Raw genomic sequence first — 13,648 nt, 5'->3', positions numbered from 1 at the left:
GATCCCAAGAAAAAAAGTGGTCCAAAGTGTGTTTTTTTCAATGTTATATTACCCCTATGAGACCTGCGGGATTGCTGGCTGGAACGCCAGCGTGTCTTTCGGAGACTATGGCGCGCTAGACGTAGCCCAAAGATAGAGATACCATTTGATTCTAGACAACCTCAGGTTTCCAATGGGACCAACCTTGTCATGCTACCTTGTCGGGAAGGGGGCTAAACACCTAATGATTCAAAGTTACACAACATTTTGGCGAGGGAAAAACGGCCATCAACATTTTCCAAATGGTCCCTTGAGCTGTCACCTCAATATATGTGAATGGAAATGGGTTACATGGATACCTACAGCCTCCCCTGTACAGACATGCCAAATGTATGCCAATCTCATGCAGTTTTGGGCAGGAACCATGCAGTTTTTTGAATGCAGTACAAATATGTAATTTCCGCCTATTGTAAAAAGGAGACCACTTTACTGTATCTACTGTATAGCTGTATGAGACCACTGTACTTTATCTATTGCTATATGAGACCACTGTACTTTATCTATTACTGTATGAGACCACTGTACTTTATCTATTGCTGTATGAGACCACTGTACTGTATCTATAGACCACTGTACTGCATATATAGGCCATTGTACTGCATCCATAGCTGTATGAGACCACTGTACTGTATCTAGACCACTGTACTGCATATATAGACCATTGTACTGCATCTAGAGACCACTGTACTGTATCTAGACCACTGTACTGCATCTATAGACCATTGGTCCAGTGGTCTACAGAGCCTGGGGGGGACCCAGGCTCTGGAACAGCTTGCCCCCAGTGGGGGGGCGGTCACCGCGAAGACTTGGTAGATGCAGTACAGTGGTCTACAGATGCACTAGAGTGGTCTACAGATGCAGTAAAGTGGTCTACAGATGCACTAGAGTGGTCTACAGATATACTAGAGTGGTCTACAGATGCACTAGAGTGGTCTGCAGGTGCACTAGAGTGGTCTACAGATGCACTAGAGTGGTCTACAGATGCAGTACAGTGGTCTACAGATGCACTAGAGTGGTCTACAGGTGCACTAGAGTGGTCTACAGGTGCACTAGAGTGGTCTACAGATGCAGTACAGTGGTCTACAGATGCACTAGAGCGGTCTACAGATGCACTAGAGCGTTCTACAGATGCACTAGAGTGGTCTACAGATGTACTAGAGTGGTCTACAGATGCACTAGAGTGGTCTACAGATGCACTAGAGTGGTCTACAGATGCACTAGAGTGGTCTACAGATGCACTAGAGTGGTCTACAGATGCACTAGAGTGGTCTACAGATGCAGTACAGTGGTCTACAGATGCACTAGAGTGGTCTACAGATGCAGTACAGTGGTCTACAGATGCACTAGAGTGGTCTACAGATGCAGTACAGTGGTCTACAGATGCACTAGAGTGGTCTACAGATGCAGTACAGTGGTCTACAGATGCACTAGAGTGGTCTACAGATGCACTAGAGTGGTCTACAGATGCACTAGAGTGGTCTACAGGTGCACTAGAGTGGTCTACAGATGCACTAGAGTGGTCTACAGATGCACTAGAGTGGTCTACAGATGCACTAGAGTGGTCTACAGATGCAGTACAGTGGTCTACAGATGCACTAGAGTGGTCTACAGATGCACTAGAGTGGTCTACAGATGCACTAGAGTGGTCTACAGATGCACTAGAGTGGTCTACAGATGCACTAGAGTGGTCTACAGATGCAGTACAGTGGTCTACAGATGCACTAGAGTGGTCTACAGATGCACTAGAGTGGTCTACAGATGCACTAGAGTGGTCTACAGATGCAGTAAAGTGGTCTACAGATGCACTAGAGTGGTCTACAGATGCACTAGAGTGGTCTACAGATGCACTAGAGTGGTCTACAGATGCAGTACAGTGGTCTACAGATGCACTAGAGTGGTCTACAGATGCACTAGAGTGGTCTACAGATGCACAAGTAAGACGCGCGAACGCTGGAAGCGAACGCAGCTCGAAAATATTGTGTATTTACGGACTTTGTGTGTGTGTGTGTGTGTGTTTGTGTTTTGACTGTAGCTGCACTCTGGCGCACTCTGTCGGCCGCACCCAGGCAGTGCACTGCACACAGACACACACACACACACACACAAGCCGAGCAGACTTTCATAGTAAGCTCCACTTGGGCGGAGCTCCTTCCGCGTTCGCAACTAGAGCAGTGGCGGCTGGTCCATAGAGGGCGCAAGTGCGCCGCACCACCACCCCCACCGAGCTGAATAAAAATCACTTTCACTTTGATATCTGCGTTGTCCTGTAATTTATTTCAAATGAGCAAGGTAAATATATAATAGCAAGTAGGCCTAACCAGTGGGTAAAAGGTATAATCTGCCCTGATTAAATGTCAAATGTTGATAAAAATGTTCTACGTCGTATAACGTTACTGATAGGTTACAGACTGTCACATGTTTGCGCGCAGATATCTGTACTCGCTGCCTCTCGTTGTAAGTTGGACATGCGCAGTGGCTCCTCTTCAATGCAAACGATAGGAGAGATCTTGGTCGCACAGTAGCTGCGTTCAGACCAATACACACCACCAACCTCTTGGGGGCAGCATACAGCTCATAACAGAGACAGACTGACAGACAGTGACACACAGCGTCAGCGTTCATCAATGAATGATATTGAGGAGGAGAAGCGTTGTGGAAACAGACAGTAAAGTAGTGTTAACCTTATTTTTTTTAACTCTATGGTGTAAAAGGATGGAGGAAAAATAGAACTCAGTCAAATCACTGCAGAAAACTCCTTTTGAGAGGAGAACCCTGCCAGATAAACTAAAAATAAAACAGCTTGGACCTGATCAACCTGATGATGTCAACATCACTCAGAAAACTAATTTAAGCTAAGGACCATTTGGAAAAACTCCTGCTGTGTATTTAATTATAAATATATTATAAATATAAATATACAGTTTTCTAAGCAATTACCAGCAGCAGTCTTTATTGTTTTTTTGTTTTGTTTTGAACAGTAAAGACATTTAAAATAATTCCTTGTTAGTTTCAAAGATAAGAGAAATGCAAGCGTGTTGACCCCCATGGGTCCTTGGGGGGGGGGGGGGGGGGGGGTACCAGTGGGTCGCCAGCCAAATGTGTTAATATAGTGTCACAATCCTTTTAACCACTTTATTGGCACTGGTTAATTTTTTGTAGATTTATTTTGCACTTATAAGGCACTTTTTGTTTAGTTTTGAAAATGTTCAAGTCATATGACTGATAATGGGAAAAAATAAAAGCCTTCCTCTGAATGTGATAATACCTTTGTGCATGTTTGCTTGATTTTTGAGAAAGAAAAAGAGATGGATCATAAGTAATTAATAATGAAGAATTAACATTACACAGTGTCAAATTAGCTAGATTTGAGGATAATAAAAAAAAAAAAACTATTTTTTTTTCGCGCACGCGCGTGCACTAGAGTGGTCTACAGACGCAGTGCAGTGGTCTCTAGATGCAGTACAGTGGTCTTAAGATGCAGTACAATGGTCTCTAGATGCAGTACAGTGGTCTTAAGATGTAGTACAATGGTTTATAGATTCAGTAGAGTGGGATATAGATGCAGTACAGTGGTCTAGATGCAATACAGTCATGGTCTCATACAGCTGTAGAGGAAGTACAGTGGTCTCATATAGCAATATATGCAGTACAGTGGTCTAGATACAGTACAGTGGTCTCTAGATGCAGTACAGTGGTATCATACAGCAATAGATAAAGTAAAGTGGTCTCATACAGCTATAGATGCAGTACAGTGGTCTCCTTTTTACAATAGGCGGAAATAACATATTTGTATACTGCATGGGAAAAAATGCATGTTTCTTACCCAAAACTGCATGAGATTGGCATACATTTGGCATGTCTGTACAGGGGAGGCTGTAGATATCCATGTAACCCATTTCCATTCACATATATTGAGGTGATGTTTTTCCCTCACCAAAATGTTGTCTAACTTTGAATCATTAGGTATTTAGCCCCCTTCCCGACAAGGTAGCATGACAAGGTTGGTCCCATTGAAAATCTAATGGTATCTCTATCTTTGGGCTACGTCTAAATTTGAGCGCGCCATAGTCTCCGAAAGACAGTCTCGCCGGCGTTCCAGCCAGCAATCCCGCAGGTCTCATAGGGGTAATAAAACATTGAAAAAAACACACTTTGGACCACTTTTTTTCTTGGGATCATTGAAATCCCTATATTAGAGGTCCTAAGGATGCCAAAAAATTCAAACTAGAAAAGAAAATAAACAGTCGCGCGTGGACCACTCCTAGGGTCTCTACTATGACTGAATATTCAATTTTCTCCGATTTGAGGTATAATGCAGAATGTTGGCTACATCTTGAGTAATGTTCAAGATACAAAGGTCATCTTGGGCTCAAATTGAAGCTTAGGGACATGGGAAGTTTTGTATATACAAGTGTGGCAGTGATATTCACCATAAAGTGCTGGGAAATAATCATCTTTGTTGTTATTTGTCAAGCGGACAGTATTTTCTTTTGTTTTTCTTGGGATGTTGTGGTCATATTTAAAAGTACAATGGTAGCAAGCACTAGAATCCTATTTTGCTACTTACCCCTATGTGTCAGGATACTCCATGCCGAATTTCATATGTGTAAGACAATTTATGTAATTTTAGTAAATGAAAATTGCCATTAACATAATTTCGCCCCAAAAAAGGGGGTTTTGGGGCCCCTGAGACCAAACGGCCCCGAGTTGGGGGTGGTCAGTATGAACTTGTGATGGCCCAAGGTATATGCTAACAGGAAATCATAGTGAAAAAAAATTAGCAGAAAACATTATGAGGGCTGGGCCTGGCTCCCGGTCTAATATAGATAGGTGGCCGTCAATCGCATGATTATGAAATATCGGCCAGGTCCTACTGATCATCTATTATGATAGACAGCTGTAGTGTACACATAGATTCAAACATTTGATTACATTACAAATCTGTTCAATTTCCACCACAAAGTGTATTGGTGGAATGGAATGGTTGCAGCCGATATAAATATACAAATATCTTAGATAAATGAGGATATATGTATGGTTTAGGAGCATTTATTTACAGCGGAAGTTACTCCAACTATCACACCTATGAAACAGAGGTAAAACTTAATGAAAAAAGAAGAGAAAAAATGTGTTACAAATATTTCATCTTTGCTTTCATTGTATCCTTTCCCCAGACGCCCTGCAGAGGAGCCCCAGTCTGGTCCAGGAGGAACCAGAGCCTCCACACATTAAAGAGGAGCAGGAGGAGCTACTTCGAAGACCAGAAGAGGTTGATAGGCCAATGCTGACATTACTAGCAGTGAAAAGTGAAGGTGATGATGGTGAAGACAGAGACACAGAGCCTGTAGCCAGCACCTCAACTGAACACATGGAAACACAAGCTGATGTAGAGGACTGTGGAACATCACATCCAACTAGTGATGACCAGCTCCTCTCTTCACACTGTTCGAATCTGACATCACTGAAGACAGTGATGAGTGGGAGCCCAGTGTAGATCAGTCACCTTTAAACACACTGAAGTCACACAAGAAACATGAGGAAGGACAGAGATTGTTTTTGAGCAACAAGATGTCCCAGGACCTGAAATCATCGAAAGAAACTCACTCCATGCAGAGTCACACAGGGAAGAAAAGATTTAGTTGTACAGTGTGTTGCAAAATGTATAATAGTAAAGGAAATCTAAAGACGCACATGATTACTCATACAGGGGAAAAGCCATTTACTTGTATAGTTTGTGGCAAAGGCTGTATTCATAAGGGTCATCTAAAAATACACATGAGGACTCATACCGGGGAAAAGCCATTTACTTGTAATGTTTGTAGCAAAGGATTTAGTCAATTGATTACTCTAAAAACACACATGATGATCCATACAGGGGAAAAGTCATTCACTTGTACAGTTTGTAACAAAGGCTTTAGTCTCAACGGTAATCTAAAAAGCCACATGAGGACTCATACAGGGGAAAAGCCATTTGCTTGTAATGTTTGTAGCAAAGGATTTAGTCAATTGATTACTCTAAAAAGACGCATGAGGACTCATACAGGGGAAAAGCCATTTACTTGTAATGTTTGTAGCAAAGGATTTAGTCAATTGATTACTCTAAAAACACACATGATGATCCATACAGGGGAAAAGCCATTCACTTGTACAGTTTGTAACAAAGGCTTTGGTCTCATCAATAATCTAAAAGTACACATGAGGACTCATACAGGGAGGAAAGATCTTTAGTTGCAGTTTATGATGAACGCTTTGGTCCAAATGCACATAGATTCATGCACAGAGAAGCTGTTAGTTAAATGAAAACAAATGTTTTTTTTCAAAGGATCAATCTGAGTTGATAAATGACATCAGACAAACGTATGATCTAGTACTGGGCCTTATGACTTCAAATCAATATCACCATTATTTGCCTTGATTATTTCCGTTTAATTAACAGTGTTAATGCATTGTATAATTATTATAATGCATTACAACTATGAGAATTATTGTGGAACAAGATCCTGGCCAAAATAAAAAGTCTGAGTGACCTGTAATTATAAATGGCTTTATAATGTGTTATGATTATTGTTATTAAGCATTAGTATTTATGGGTTCTTATGATTATACAGTGTTATAAGCAGATTATAATGTATTATAAGTGTATTTATAAAGCATTATAGACAAAGGATCCATAGCAAGTGTTACCCTAATGTGGACAAACATGCCTAACATTTCAGCCTAGCGCAGCCGCTGTCAGACATTCACTGGTCTGGCACCGTTATTATGAAGCACCAACATCTCTGTTGTAATTCACATGTTAAGTTTTGATAATTAAATAACATTTTGCATTCATAACACATTCTATAAGCACTTCAGCTTTTCAGAAACAACACCACGTTGCTACCTACATGTAGGCTATACAACATACTATGATCACTACCTACATGTAGGCTATACAAGATACTATGATCACCAATACAAGGTTTGTTGATTTTAACCACTTAGAACTGGATTGAGTTAGCGTCTACTCCAAATCTCTTCGCCACAAATAGCAGATCTACAAGTTCACAATGTGTCACAAACGTGAGGCATTGTTAACTTGTAGATCTGCTATTTTTCCTAATGTTTCCCCCTAGAATATGGTCGCTGGGGTTCAAGTGGTTAAATCAGTAAATGTTTAACAGGCTGTGTGTTAAGGTTTAAAGATGCTATTTGTTGTGGCAGCTCAGGGGGAATGGAGGCAGGCCTGACAATAAAATAAGGCCTTTGTTGATTTGTTTCTCAAATCTGACAGTCTGAACAGGGCCTTTTAGTGAGCAGAGAGACCAAGGATGGAGAAAACAGAACTGCTTCATTACGTTGAAGGAAGTGATGTAGTTGAAAGATCATCTTCCAGATGGTTCCATGTTTCCTTGCCTCTACAACACATACAGGTTGTTGCATCTGTTGTCCTTCTGAACAAAGAGAACTGCCAATGGGGAGTTGGGGGCTTTTAACACATCGGGTGCCAGCGTTTTTTCATAACAACTTACCGTGGGTGCCAGCATTCTCCCCGTTGACTGCGCTTTGCTGTTTAAACCTTCCGCGTGCGTTACAAGCAAATCCACGCAAAAAAAAACACCGATTCATGTTGTCCCATGAGCCTGGCTACAGGCTGGAACCATAACATTACCCTGCCGAGTTACAACGGGGGGGGGGATCGCGCATCGCGCATGACCGTTTTTCCCCACAGGAAACAGATTTGGAGATATAGGCGTTTCAAAGTAGGAAATAGACAGGAAGCGGATGGGGGGAAAAAAAGTGTTTCCGGTAAGCGATCTGGCACTTCCTTCGCAGGATTACAATGGGTGCTCCCAGAGCTGCGCTAGCCCCGCCCGCGCGGAGAAAAACGAAAAAAACAAAAAGACTGAAATCACGGTTCAGACCGTGAACGGCACCGAAGCTTCGGAACCGCCACTAAGTAAACACACGGTTCAGACCGTGTTTGGCACCCGATGTGTTAAGGGTTCCTTCATTGATTTGCTGCCACAGGTGAGTCCTGGTTCAAAGTACCAATTGGCTGCAGCAATAAGATAACGTTTCACTTCTACCACCCCACCTAGCTCCAGTTGGGGGCGCTGTTTGTCTGGATGTCCTTAAGATAAATTACTAGTGGACATAATGTCATAATTCTAGTTTAATCTTAGACTGGAATAGACCTTTTCAATTATACAAATTAACACTGTGTTTCATTCAAGTCAAAGTAAACAGAGTGGGTGCTACTATTGTGCATGTTTATTTAATTAGTATCATTGGTGACACCTGTACAGGGTGTAACATTACACAACTATTTATATTAATATTCAGGCAGAAGAGAAGTGCTGAGGACACATCTTTTACTCAGACAGAGGAATGTCAGTCCTCAGAAATATAACAATGTGTAGAATCTGTATTTAAGCTGCTCCAACATCCAGATCATCATAAATATCATTACAATGTATATGTATCCTTGTAGAATCTGTATTTAAGCTGCCCCAACATCCAGATCATCATAAATATCATAACAATGTGTATGTATTCTTGTAGAATCTGTATTTAAGCTGCCCCAACCCCAACATCCAGATCGATGTCAGACTCCCGTTGCCTTCCAAGGCAACAGGACCCTGTCCACCTTTTCTTCTTCCATTTTCTTCCATCACTTTTCCTTCTCCTTTCTATTCTTCACTCTCATTTTCACATTATAATATTTCCCATTATTATATTACATAATTATTGTCATATTATTGTCATCTTTTGTATTGAAACAATCTCCTAAAATGCATATTAGTGTAAACTCATTCATTCTCTCACAGAGGAAATGTTACATTTCCACAATAATAACTAGCAGCTGAAGCTGTCTAAATATGTAGACACGTACAAATGTTTGGTACTTGTTTTTGATAATATCAACATTTTAATTAAGAATATAATAACCACACTTTGCGTCTATATATTTACATGTATTTATTTTTGTGAGATATGTGAAATTAATGTAATTTTTGTAAAACATTCATGTTATTCAAAAGAAAGTGGAAGGCAGTCCCTCCATCCATCCATCCGTCCTTTACTCAGTTACACACCTCCTCCACCAGGTGGCGAAAGGCAACAGTGCCTGGATCCTTTACTGCTCGTGCTTGTAAAACATTGACCCGGAAGTAAATGCGTGTTGTTTATTTTCAGGAACCAATCGTTAGCTCCGTTCCGTGAGCAGAAATTGGACTTCCGGTTTTCGAGCTAGCAGAAATAAGGTTTCCGGCTGCCTTCAAAATAAGATCGTGATTTTTTTATGTTTTTTAAAAGACACAAATCTATTTTAAAAATACATTTATGATGCATGCCTTTTAAATGGCTCATACCAAAACACTTCTAAGTTGCAAGTTTAAAAAAAAAAGACACAATTGTTTTTAAAAAATACATTTATGATGTACAGTATGTCTTTTTAAATGGTTGTTCCAGTTTGAAATTGGCTATTGACCCCCATTAAATGTGCACTTAGCACTGTTTTGCACTTTAACTGGATATTGATTTGTGTGTGTTACATATATGTATTGTTTTTGTATTGTTTGTCCATTGTTGTAATAATGCTGACTCTAGGCCAGATCACTCTTGGAAAATTATGATGATATAATATTGTTTATTGCAGAAGCAAATAAACAATGATAAAAGAGACCACAAAATACGCTACAAATAATAATAGTAGATAGTGCAAGTGAGATAAAAAAATAAATAAGGATTTGGGGTTTATAAAGTTGATCTCACCTATTTAAAAACTAAAATACAATACAAATACAAATGTAATCAGAAAAAAATCATTAAAAATGTATATTATTTAACAACATATATACAACATGGAAACACAGCATAAACGCCACACTCTCCGCTAAGCCAGACAGGTGTGTTTGGAAAAGTGGCGGGCCGTCCAGTGAGGTCAGGGGTCAGAAAAGGGCCTTTTTCAGTGCATAGACTTCACAAATTGGGCACTTGACACGAGACAGCTATTTGCCAGGGCACGTGTGACATACGTACGCATTCAGGGAGACCCCCTCTACAACTCCACACTCTCCGCTAAGCCAGACAGGTGTATTTGGAAAAGTGGCGGGCCGTCCAGTGAGGTCAGGGGTCAGAAAAGGACTTTTTTCAGTGCATGGACTTCACAAATTGGGCACTGGACACGAGACAGCTATTTGCCGGGGCACATGTGACATACGCACGCGTTCAGGGAGACCCCCTCTACAACACCACACTCTCCGCTAAGCGGGAGAGGTGTATTTTGAAAAGTGGCGGGCCGTCCAGTGAGGTCAGGGGTCAGAAAACAGCCATTTTCAGACCCCCTCTAAAACATTTTTGAAATAGTGAAAATAGACGATTTGCATGCAGATATACGTCAGAATCACTTGTCAGTGCACATTGTGCAAATAAGTGTCAATTGGTCACCTGGTAGTACCAGGTGACACTTTGCCGACTGGGACTGTACGTGTGGGACTGGGACTATTTTAAAATAGTTAAAATAGGCGATATACAAGCTCACAATGCTATTTACAATTTCGGCATTTAGGCATTTAGCAGACGCTCTTAATCCAGAGCAATTTACAGTAAGCAAGGTAATACATCAAATGCATAGAAATAGTAATCTAGGATCATATGTAAACCAAGAATCATCAGTCTAACAGCTTCCTATCCCCCAAAAAAATCTATAATCTCTACATTGAAACTATTCAAACTATAGGATGCCAGGTCAACAATGGCCTGGCATCTGTCTACATAACATGGTATCTAATTACATTTTAGCCTTTGCATAAGCCTGCAAGCCTGCAATGCGTTGCTGTCTTCTATTTTTGCACATTTGGCACTGCTGCTACAGAGTATCATACATGTTTTAAGAGGTTTATCATACTGTACATACCATTCCATCTGTGCTTTAATTTTATTTCTGTTATCTATCATTTAAAAAAAGACATTGGTTGTGTTAGCACAGTCTCTGTAGAAACAGGTCCCAACATTTCACTGCTTGTACCTGTATTGAGTAAGTGACAAATAAATCCCTCGTGATTCTTGTTCAGATTAGTTCCAGAGTTCTCTTTGAAAATGTCACACATTTTGAAATGGCTCCACATCCATTACCTGATTGATATTAAGCTGATACACATGTAATAGACATGCCACTAAAAGTATGCACTTAAAAAGTTTATTTTCATTCATTATTTATATTCTTTATAATTGTGAATGTAAAAAATTGTGGGGTTCTGCTATAGTCACTTACAAAACGTATACACTATTGTAAAGGGATAGTTCACCCAAAAAATTACTTATTTTCTATCAATTACACACCCCATAAAGCCTTGAATTCATGGAGATTTTTTGTTTTTGTTGCATTCCTAAGCCAATAATTTGATAACCGGCGTAAAGATGCTAATGGTAGGAGACGGCATTAGCTGCCGCCGGTCATCATATTATTGGCTTGGGAATGCGACAAAAACAAAAAAAAATCTCCATGAATTCAAGTCACCATGGGGTGTATAATCAATAGAAAAAAAGTCATTTTGGGGGTGAACTATACCTTAAATGTTAAATGACAGTGTTGTTTACTGGAGTCAAATTGGGGTTGTGTTAAATATACTGCAGTTCTCGCATTAGTTTATATAGTAATACCTATCACCGTCATTTGACTTTGACTCTGAGTGAGCAAGACTGTTACTTGAGTCAGCGTTTAATAGCCAGCAATTGTTTCTAATTATGACAAGCACAATAACACAAAATAATAGTGTAGAAGAGAGTTGCAGATTTTCATGGAACTTGGTAGAAATGATCTCTAGGCTGCCCTATGAAAATGGCTCAAGTTCACAATCATGGTCACAGTCAATGTTACATCAGTCATATCTCAGGAACGGAGAGAGACACAGAACGAGATGTTGGTGTGTGCCTTTATTAATGGTACTGAAATTTTATACTGATGTCAAACTGGGAAACTGAAGTAGAAGCAAGGCTTGTCCATAGCCATGTCTGTTTTGTGGGAGTATCCACACATATCTATCAATAACTGGTCAACGCAACAGTACTGTATACACAGAAGATGCTTTAAAACTTCCTGATGAGATTCTGTGGCACTTCCTGGGACTTGCATCCTCTTCCAAAAAGCCAATGAATAGGTTTGATTTATTATGGAGTCATAAGGAGGTGACATCAATAGAACTTTTTAAAAGGTATTTTATTTAATTTCATACGTGAAGTCACAGCAGTAGATTGGCTAATTTCAGCATGCAACCGAGTGTAAAATGTAGCATTACGACGCCATCAAGGCCCGCCAAAATACATTTTTGACGACAAAATCAACTGTAGATTTAGTCATCAACTGTAGATTTAGTCGACTAAAATCGTATTATATTTAGTCGACTAAAACTACACTAAAACAAACATTTCAGGTGAATAAAATATGACTAAAACTAAATTAAATGTTATTCAAAAGACTATGACTAAAACTAAACAAAGATTTGCTGTCAAAATGAACACTGCATCACAGTGACATGACAACAACAGGTAACCTCAGTCTGTGATATTAATCTACATTTTTTTGTGTTAAATTGTGACTGTAGCCTGAATGATCAGCGGTCAATTGTAAGCAAGAACAGATTGTTATAATTGTAAGTAAGTAATAGTAAGTGCCACGGCAAATAGCTGTCTCATGTCCAGCGTCCAATTTGTGGAGTCTATATGCACTGAAAATGGCTGTTTTCTGACCCCTGACCTCACTGGACGGCCCGGCGCTTTTCCAAATACACCTGTGCCGCTTAAAGAGAGTGTGGCGTTGTAGAGGGGGTCTCCCCGAACGCGTGAGTATGTCACAAGTGTTGGCACACGTGTCCGTCTGCGGTCCAGTGTCCAATTTGTATAGGCTATGCACTGTAAACGGCCCTTTTCTGACCTCACTGGACGGTCCGCCACACTTTTTTTTACACCTGTGCCGCTTAGCAGAGAGTGTGGCGTTGTAGAGGGGGTCTCCCCGAACGCGTGAGTATGTCACAAGTGTTGGCACACGTGTCCGTCTCCGGTCCAGTGTCCACTATTGTCTGAAAACGGCACTTTTCTGACCTCTGACCTCACTGGACGGTCCACCACACTTTTTTTTACACCTGTGCCGCTTAGCGGAGAGTGTGGCGTTGTAGAGGGGGTCTCCCCGAACGCGTGAGTATGTCACAAGTGTTGGCACACGTGTCCGTCTCCGGTCCAGTGTCCAATTTGTATAGGCTATGCACTGTAAACGGCCCTTTTCTGACCTCTGACCTCACTGGACGGTCCGCCACACTTTTTTTTTACACCTGTGCCGCTTAGCGGAGAGTGTGGCGTTGTAGAGGGGGTCTCCCCGAACGCGTGAGTATGTCACAAGTGTTGGCACACGTGTCCGTCTCCGGTCCAGTGTCCAACTTGTATAGGCTATGCACTGTAAACGGCACTTTTCTGACCTCTGACCTCACTGGACGGTCCGCCACACTTTTTTTTACACCTGTGCCGCTTAGCGGAGAGTGTGGCGTTGTAGAGGGGGTCTCCCCGAACGCGTGAGTATGTCACAAGTGTTGGCACACGTGTCCGTCTCCGGTCCAGTGTCCAATTTGTATAG

The 13,648-nt window shown here is 41.0% G+C and overlaps 1 protein-coding gene across 1 annotated transcript in view; it reads left to right on the top strand.

Moving 5' to 3' along the window:
- LOC311058114 (uncharacterized protein) overlaps positions 1–13,648 on the top strand; it is a gene marked incomplete at its 3' end in the record, with an annotated part of 223,736 nt that overhangs the window by 185,315 nt on the left and 24,773 nt on the right. The window lies entirely within an intron of this gene.

The sequence above is a fragment of the Gymnoscopelus microlampas genome (genome assembly GCF_963454915.1).
Source record: "Gymnoscopelus microlampas genome assembly, chromosome: 13".
Taxonomy (NCBI): Eukaryota; Metazoa; Chordata; class Actinopteri; order Myctophiformes; family Myctophidae; genus Gymnoscopelus; species Gymnoscopelus microlampas.
Note: the sequence above shows the minus strand (reverse complement) of the source record. Positions and strands in the feature narration are given on the sequence as shown.